The 8,385-nt window shown below is 41.8% G+C and overlaps 1 protein-coding gene across 1 annotated transcript in view; it reads left to right on the top strand.

The window, feature by feature from the left end:
- The first annotated feature begins 6,239 nt into the window (after nucleotides 1-6,239).
- Nucleotides 6,240-8,385, top strand: part of LOC106821251 (kinesin-like protein KIF17) — a 43,445-nt gene continuing 41,299 nt past the window's right edge. The window contains exon 1 of the mRNA XM_014825974.1: nucleotides 6,240-6,358. The gene's annotated coding sequence lies outside the window, so the exon portion shown is untranslated. The remainder of the gene's footprint in view (nucleotides 6,359-8,385) is intronic.

Here is an 8,385-nt window from a genome sequence, read left to right as displayed (position 1 = left end):
CGAAAAAGATGGCGCTCTGCATAATTACCATAATTTTTCCTATGGCGGATAGCCCAAAATATGGTTTGAATGGCATAATTTCGCCTCATCCTCTATCTTCGGCGCGGCAACGGCATGCGCAAATCCCGTCATTTCCCCCCCTGTGAAACAAAATTATTCGAATGGTAGCGCATAGTCAAAACGCACAAAACGGATCGAGTTTTAGCTGATCCCTAGAGTTGCCGACGGAGGTCAGTATTCGCCCAATTTCTCGCAATTATCCTAGCCGAGCACGTCGCCACACTAGTGCATGCGATAAAATAAAATTCGATAGAGTCCTTACAAGCCCGTCGAGAGGCGACCAGTCTGAAAGAGTGCGTATACGTATATATTATGTGCATATCGGCCGTATGGCCAGTACAAAAAAGATGGCGCTGTGCGGATTCGCAATTACGCAGGCGTCGCAAATTTTTACCATGTTTTCCAAATAGACGAATAGCCTAAATAGGTTTGAAAATGCATAATTTCGCCTCAATGCGCCTAATAATTTTCGCCGAAGCGGCAATGCGCAAATCAGATATTTCCCATTGTGAACTGAGAAATTATTCGAGAAATGTGTATATAGCCCAAAACGCACAACGGATCGAGTTTTTACTCGTCGCGAATACTAACTATATCTACTGATAAAAGTTATCATTAGGGAGATCTATGCTGAGATCACACCCGCTAACCATTTTAAAGTGCAGTATTCATCACAAAATACCAACGCCTCTGTGCAGATATCTGCGCAAGCGGTAACACAGCTAACGTAGTCAGATTGTGTCACTGGCCTGGTAATACACAGGCCGGACTTCATACAAGGTCCTTCTGTCCGATTCTTAAAATGATGTCTACAGATGGAATGTAATCATATAAATCTATCTAGGATAACCAGCCTCTCATTTTAAATGCATAATCTTTGCAAAATACGATTTTCTCTCGCTGAGATATTGCGCATGGCGCGAACCAGTGTTATGTCGTGGCAGTAGCCCGTCTGAAGGCAAAACTTCATGACATTATAACGCTTTGCCGATGGAGAGATGGGGGGGGACTAAAGAATTCTGGCAGGAAAGACAGCTGGGGGCGGTAGAAGCGGAAGGAGCTGAGTGCGGGACAGAGGAACAAGGGGAAGGAACACCGAGGCATAAAAGTAGTGTGTTTTGTAACGCTACATTGCTAGGGCGCTCTCGTAATTATAAACAACAGGTCTACTGATAAAAGTTTATTAGGAAAAAATCTCATGCTGACGATCCGCCCTAATGCCATTTTAAAATGCATAATTCATCACAAAATATAACTCCATCCGGTGAGATATTGGCATGCGGCTAACACGCACTTAACGTAGCCAGGATTGTGTACTGGCTGGTATACCAGCGCAGCGGGACCTTAGCATTGTAAGCGTCTTCCTCGCTATGCTACTTGAAATTATGCGCTAGTGATGAAATGTTATCAATAATCTATATGCTAGGTATAAATTGCCTCTTCATTTTAACATGCCATAAATCTATTGGCAAAATACGATTTCTGCTCGGGAGATTTGCGCATCGGCGCGCAGCCCGTGTTTAGGCGCGCAGTGCGCGTCTGAGGCAAACGTCATAATAGTACTTTAGGAGGGGGAGAAGGGGTAGGAGAATGAGGCAATGCGGCAGGGAATGACAGCTGGGGCCGGTAGAAAGAAGAAAGGAGTTGGCGCGGGAGCAGGGAGGCAAGGGGAGGACCGAGGACCATAAAGTAGTGTTTTGTACCCTACATGCTAAGGGCGCTCCCCTCACAATTGATAAACACAGGTTCTACTTGATAAAAGTTTATTAGGGAGAATCTATATGCTGAGATACCGCCCTAACCATTTTAAAATGCATATTCATCACAAAATATAAGGCTCTGGTGAGATTGCGCAAGCGCTAACACACTAAACGCGTAGTCAGAGTTGTGTACCGGCGTATACACTGCCAGAACTTACATGCAAGGTATTCCTCCTATTTCTTAAAATGATGTCTACTGATAGAATTGTTATCATATATAAATTTTATGCTAGGATAACTCCTCTTCATTTTAAAAGTGGCATAATCTTTGCATAAACGATTCTCTCGGAGATACTGCAACATGCGCGCGCACCGTGTAGCGTACAGTGCCGTCTGAGGCAAACGTCATAATATAGCTCCTGAAGGGGATGAAGGGATGGGAGACCTGAGAAAGTGGCGGCAGGGAACGATTAGCTGGGGCGGTAGAAGAAGAAGGAGGCTGAGCGAGGGACAGGGGAAGTCAATGGGAAGGACGCGAGGGCATAAAGTAGGCTTGTTTTGTATAACCTAACATGTGCTAGGGCGTCTCCTAATTATAAACACAGGTCTACTAATAAAAGTTTATTAGGGAAGATCTAATGCTCGAGATACCCCTAACGCAATTTAAATGCATATTTATCCAGCAAAATACAACGCTCTGGTGAGATATTGCGCAAGCGTTAACACACAGCTAAACGTAGTCAGATTGTGTTACTGACGTATATACAGGCAGCTGGGACCTACATGCAAGGTCTTGCCTCCTATTCTTAAAATGATGTCCCTAGTGATGGAAATGTTATTATATAATTTATATGGCTAAGATTACTCCTACTTCATTTAAAATATCATAATCTTTGCCAAATAAGCTGATTTCTCTCAAGGAGATCACTTGCGCATAGCGCCACGCAACCGTTTTAGGCGGCTGTGCCGTCTGAGGCAAACCTTCATAATATAGCTTGCCGAGGGAGAGAGAGATGGAGACTGGAGAAAGCGGGCAGGAAAGATAGCCTGGGGCGGTAGAAAGAAGAAAGGAAGAGTTGAGCGAGGGGCTAGGGGAGTCAAGGGGAAGGACGCGAAGGCATAAAAGTAGGTGTTTTGTAACCCTAACGGCTAAGGCGCTTCCTAATTATAAACACAGGTCTACTGATCAAGTTTTTTTAGGGAACATCTTTGGCTGAAGTACACCCTAACCATTTTAAAGCATTCTCATTCACAAAATATAAACTCCTCTGGTAAGATATTGCGCATGCGGCTAACACACTTAACGTAGCCCATAAGATTGTGTATCTGGCTGGTATAGCGCCAGCCGGGACCTTAACAGCAGAGGTCTGGCCTCCTATTTCTTAAATAATGTCTACTGATGGAAGTGTATCATAACAAATCTATGCTATGATAATCCATGCTTTATATTCTAAATGCATAATCTTTGCAAACATACGATTTTCTGCGGAAAATATTTCGGCAAATGCGCGCGCACGCGTGTTAGCACAGGCACTTGGAGCGTTCAAATAAAATATAATGCTTAAAAAATACGAAAACCTATTTTACTACGCAAAGTCTTAATGTTCTCCTACTCTCCTTCATCCTAGTATTAGTGCCGACAAGCCGTGGCTTGCAAATGCTCTAATGACAGCATAACACACACCCACTCGAATGCACGCTGCTATCGCTCTGGCGCTGGCAGCTGGCAGCAGCTAATGGCACACTATACACGTAAATATGAAACATAATTCTCTCGGGGGATATTGCTGCATGCGGCCACGCACCCGTGTTAAGGCGTGCAGTGCCGTCTGAGGCAAACTTCATAATATAGCTTGCTGAGGGGAGAGACGGGATAAGAGACAGAGGAAATCCGGCAGGGAAGATAGCTGGGGGCGGTATGAAGAAGAAGGAGGGCTGAGCGAGGGAGCAGTGGAGTGCAAGGAGAAGACACGAAGGCCATAAAGTAAGGTGTTTGTAGCCTACATGCTATAGGGCGCTTTCTTAATTATAAACACAGGTGCTACTGATAAAAAGTTTTTTTAAGGAATCTTGGTGAGATACACCCTAACCATTATTAAATGGCATACTCCATCACAAAATATAAGCCGCTCTGGTAGATTATTTTGGCATGCAGCTAACAATATCTAAAACGTAGCCAGATCTGTGTACTGGCTGGTATACTGCGGCGGGAACGCTTACATGCAACGTCTTCCTCCTATTTCTTAAATGATGTCTTAGTGAAGGAATGTATATATAATTCTATGTCTAGGATTACTCCTGTTCTTTAAAATGCATAATCTTTAACAAAATACCTGATTTCTCTGCAAAGGGGAATTTTTATTGGCATGCGCCGCGCCACCGTGTTAGGGCGGGCAGTGCCGTCTGAGGCAAACCTCCATAACTAGTAGCTTGCTGAGGGGAGAGGGGATGGGAGATTGAAGGAAAGGCGAGCGGACGATAGGCTGGGAGGGGTAGAAGAAGAAGTAGGCTGAGCGAAGGGACAGGGGAGGCGAAGGAAGGACCGATGGCATAAAGTAGGTGTTTTTGTAGCGCCTAACATGCTAGGGGCGCTCTCACTAAATTGATAAACATCAGTCTACATAATAAAAGTTTATTAGGGAGGATCTAATGCTGAGATACCCCTAACCATTTTAAATCATACTCAATCACAAAAATATAAGCTGCCTTGAGCTGTGAGATATGCGCATACGCTAAGCACACTAATGTAACCCAGATTGTGTACTGTCTGGTATACGCAGCGGGTCGCTTAGACATGCAAGGTCTTACCTCCTATTCTTAAATGATGTCTACTGATGGAATGTTAACAAATAAAGTGCTATGCTATAACTACCTCTTCCATTTTAAAATGGCAATAATCTTTGCAAAAATAGCGATTTCTCATCGGGGAGATATTTCGGCATGCCGGCGCACCCGGTGTTAGGTGTGCAGTGGCCGCTCGAAGGCAAACTTAAATATATAGCTGGTTAGGGAGAGAGGATGGAGACTGAGGAAAATGCCGGCACAGGGAGACAGCTGGGCGGTAAGAAGAAGAAAGAGGTTTGAGCGAGGGACAGGGAGGCAAGGGGAGACGCGAGGCATAAAGTATAGGTATTTTCTACCCTACGATCTAGGGCGCTCTGCCTAATTATAAACACAGTCTACTGGCCTAAAGGTTATTAGGGAAAGAATGCTATGCTGAGATACCCCAGCTAACCATTTTAAAATGCATAATTCATCAGCAAAAATATAACGCCTCTGGTGAGATATGCGCAAGCGCTACACCACTAAACGTAAGCCAGAGTGTGTACTGCTGGTATACGCGGCGGGAACCTACATGCAAGTACTTCCTCCTATTCTTGAAATGATGTTCTACTGATGGAATGTTATCCATAGTAAATCATGCTAAGGATAACTCGCTCTTCATTTTAAAGTGCATAATCTTTGCAAAATACGATTTCCTGCTTATTATGCAGCTATAAATACTTATAGAAATTTATTAATTATCCATAATGTAAAAAATTGCTCGCAAAAATTTAACTAGTGCCCTTTTTCTGCAGCTGTTGATAGATGGTGCTAGAAGTGCAGAAAACGTGGTCGCGGTATAATTTCAGGATCGAATTGTTCGAATCGCAGATCCGAATGATTCGAGTTCCAAAATCTGAGTCGTTTGATTTTGGAATCGAATCATTCTGATCTGCGCGAATCACGAATCGTTTCCGATTCGGGAATCGAATCGTTGCGATATTTGGAATTGAAATCCGTTCGATATCTGGAATATGAATCGTTTGATTTGGAATCGAATCTTTTGATTTTGGAATCGAGACATTCCCGATCTGCGAATCGAACCATTTGATCCTGAAATTTATACACCAAAATCGAACAAATTCGATTCCAAAATCGAAGCGATTCTAGTTCGCATAATATTGAATGTTTGATTCAATACGAATGCGTTTGATTCCAAGGATCGGATGGTTTCGATTCTCTTTTCTGAATATAAAATCAAATAATCAATGTGAACATTTAAAACAGGGAATTAAATTGTGTCGATTTATTGCATATAAACATATGATATAAATAATCAAATATTATATGCGAATAAACTGTCTAATGGAGAAATCGAATGTATATGTGATAAAGATCGAATGTTATATGTGATAAATCGAATGTTATATGTGATAAAAATTATCAATATAATGATATTAATTAAATTCAATATGTGATATCGAATTATGAAATAAAAAACATGCCATACAGAGCTGGTATAATATGTAGCTCCTTGGTTGAAGCCAAGGAGCTACATATAACATGTTATATGTAGCTCCTTGGTTGAAGCCAGCAGCTATTTGGCGGATGCACACGCCGTTGTGGTAGGGCAGCGTTATCCAGTACATGCGCCAGGCAGTTTATGTAGTGCTGCCATCTGGTCGGCTGCAATATTATTCGCCAGTGTAATGAAAGTTGATTGTGGTTATATGTGTTTTCCATCTCGCTTGGGGATTGTGGTGTTACCATAGTGTTACTAACGAAATTTTGTCAGAAAAGTATGGCATAGCAAGGAGCGACAACATAATCCACAGGTAAGAAGCGAAAGTTAATACTACTTCAATGATGTGTCGGTTTGACGAGTTTGTGATCTCACAGGACGGAGCTATGCTATATGCACTGTGTATGTTTGTTTATGCTAGGTTGCCAAGCACTGGTTAGGCAACTCGCTAAACGCTTCAATTTGTTTTTCCATGGCGAACGGCGTAATTATATCATCTACTGCAGTGTGTAGCTTAGACTTAACACTTGTATGGAGTGACTGTGCCAGCTCTATAAAACATACTTCGTCGCACTCTGTGTCACTGTCCGCTAACCTGGTTACGAATACAATTACTATTTTACGTTACTCCTTCCTTTCCTCTGACAGATGTATTCAGTATCGTATGAGGCGCTGAGATGCTCTCCACTGATCCTGACAAAATTGCTCTCTCCGGCTCCATAATTACGTGCAATTCAATGCAATGCAATTTAATGATTTTATCTGCCCCATAATAAAGCTAAATTTCACAATTTATTTTGCTGGGGGTATTTATTCACAGGCTAATTAATATAGCAATTTTCTGCTCTTATATTATAAGTTATATATATATGACTATGAGAGCAAATGTTTGTAGCCACTGTTTGCTAAGGTATATAGTAGCAAAATACTTTGTAGCTGATACAATGGCTACAAATCTGCTATAGATAATAAGAATCCCTATTATCTACTTCAGATATATATATATTATATATATTTATTGCAATCCAATCATTCTTAAACGAAATACGGATGATTATGAATACTCCATAAAATATTCAACGTGTAGGAACAATACTGAAAGAGATGAAGCAACTGCAAAAGAGTTGAAAGTAATTTGGAAGTTTTAATTGTTGAGTAAGGAGCAGCGAACGTGATGCATATAGTGCTCGGACATAAACGAACAGTATGTAATGCGACCATAAAGCATTACAAAAAAATAATAATATGCAAGAAAAGCATGCCCATGCGTCGGAGAGATGCTTATAGGGGAAATCGAAATCCGATAAAACATGGTTACTGAAGCCAGGCAGTAATGCTAGTTATATTATTTTGTACACATTGTGGTACAGTTAATGTGATAGCAACGGATCAAACTATCTGCGGTAAGCTCGAGGCTGTGATGCAAGACTGCCATCCTGAAACGAGTTGAGCAAGAAGAGTCAATTGAAGCACGCCACAATATCTTTACCAAGGCAGAAACACACAGCCGACCGGAAATTTATAAATACGTTATTATAAATTCATAATTACGTTATATATTCAACATTTATGAACGAAATTTTATCCTAATTTGTTCTATATGGCTGGCAGCTAGCTAGCTCCAACACATTTTTTCAGCGGATTACCAATTGGTTTAAATGGGGGTGTTATAGCCAACCAACCAGAACGCTATACCATCCCCGGGACAGCTAACTTAACCGACTGTGAGGGTTAGAGTACCCGCAGATATACACGGGTACATATGTGCGTGTGTAAATTGTTACAATTGTATTTGTGTATGGTTTTTAGAATAGTTGTCAGACACATGCCAATTGCGTTAAACCATTACCAAACCCTTCAAACTCGAAGCTCTGTTGAATGATATTTCCGCCCTCTCATGCGATAGCATAGAGCATGCGCAAATCCGATATTTCCCTTTGTGAAACTGAGAAATTATTCGAAATGTGTATATAGCCAAAACGCACACACGTATCGAGTTTACTGGATGCCCTAGAGTTGCCGACGGAAGCAGTATTTCGCTGAATTTCTGCAATTCCCCTAGAGAGCACGTCGCCAGCACTATAGGTGCATGCGATAAAAAAAATTCGATAGAGTCTTAGCCCGTCGCAGAGGCGACGTCTGAAAGAGTGGGTATACGTATATATTATGTGCATATCGCCGTATGCCGTACAAAAAAGATGGCGCTGTGCGATTCGCAAATACGCAGGCGGTCGCCAAATTTTACCATGTTTTCCAATAGACGGATAGCCCTAAAATAGGTTGAATGCATAATTTCGCCTCATGCTATAATTTTTCGGCGCGAACGGGCATGCGCAAATC

This window comes from Priapulus caudatus, unplaced genomic scaffold (genome assembly GCF_000485595.1).
Source record: "Priapulus caudatus unplaced genomic scaffold, Priapulus_caudatus-5.0.1 Scaffold66, whole genome shotgun sequence".
Lineage (NCBI taxonomy): Eukaryota > Metazoa > Priapulida > Priapulimorpha > Priapulimorphida > Priapulidae > Priapulus > Priapulus caudatus.
Note: the sequence above shows the minus strand (reverse complement) of the source record. Positions and strands in the feature narration are given on the sequence as shown.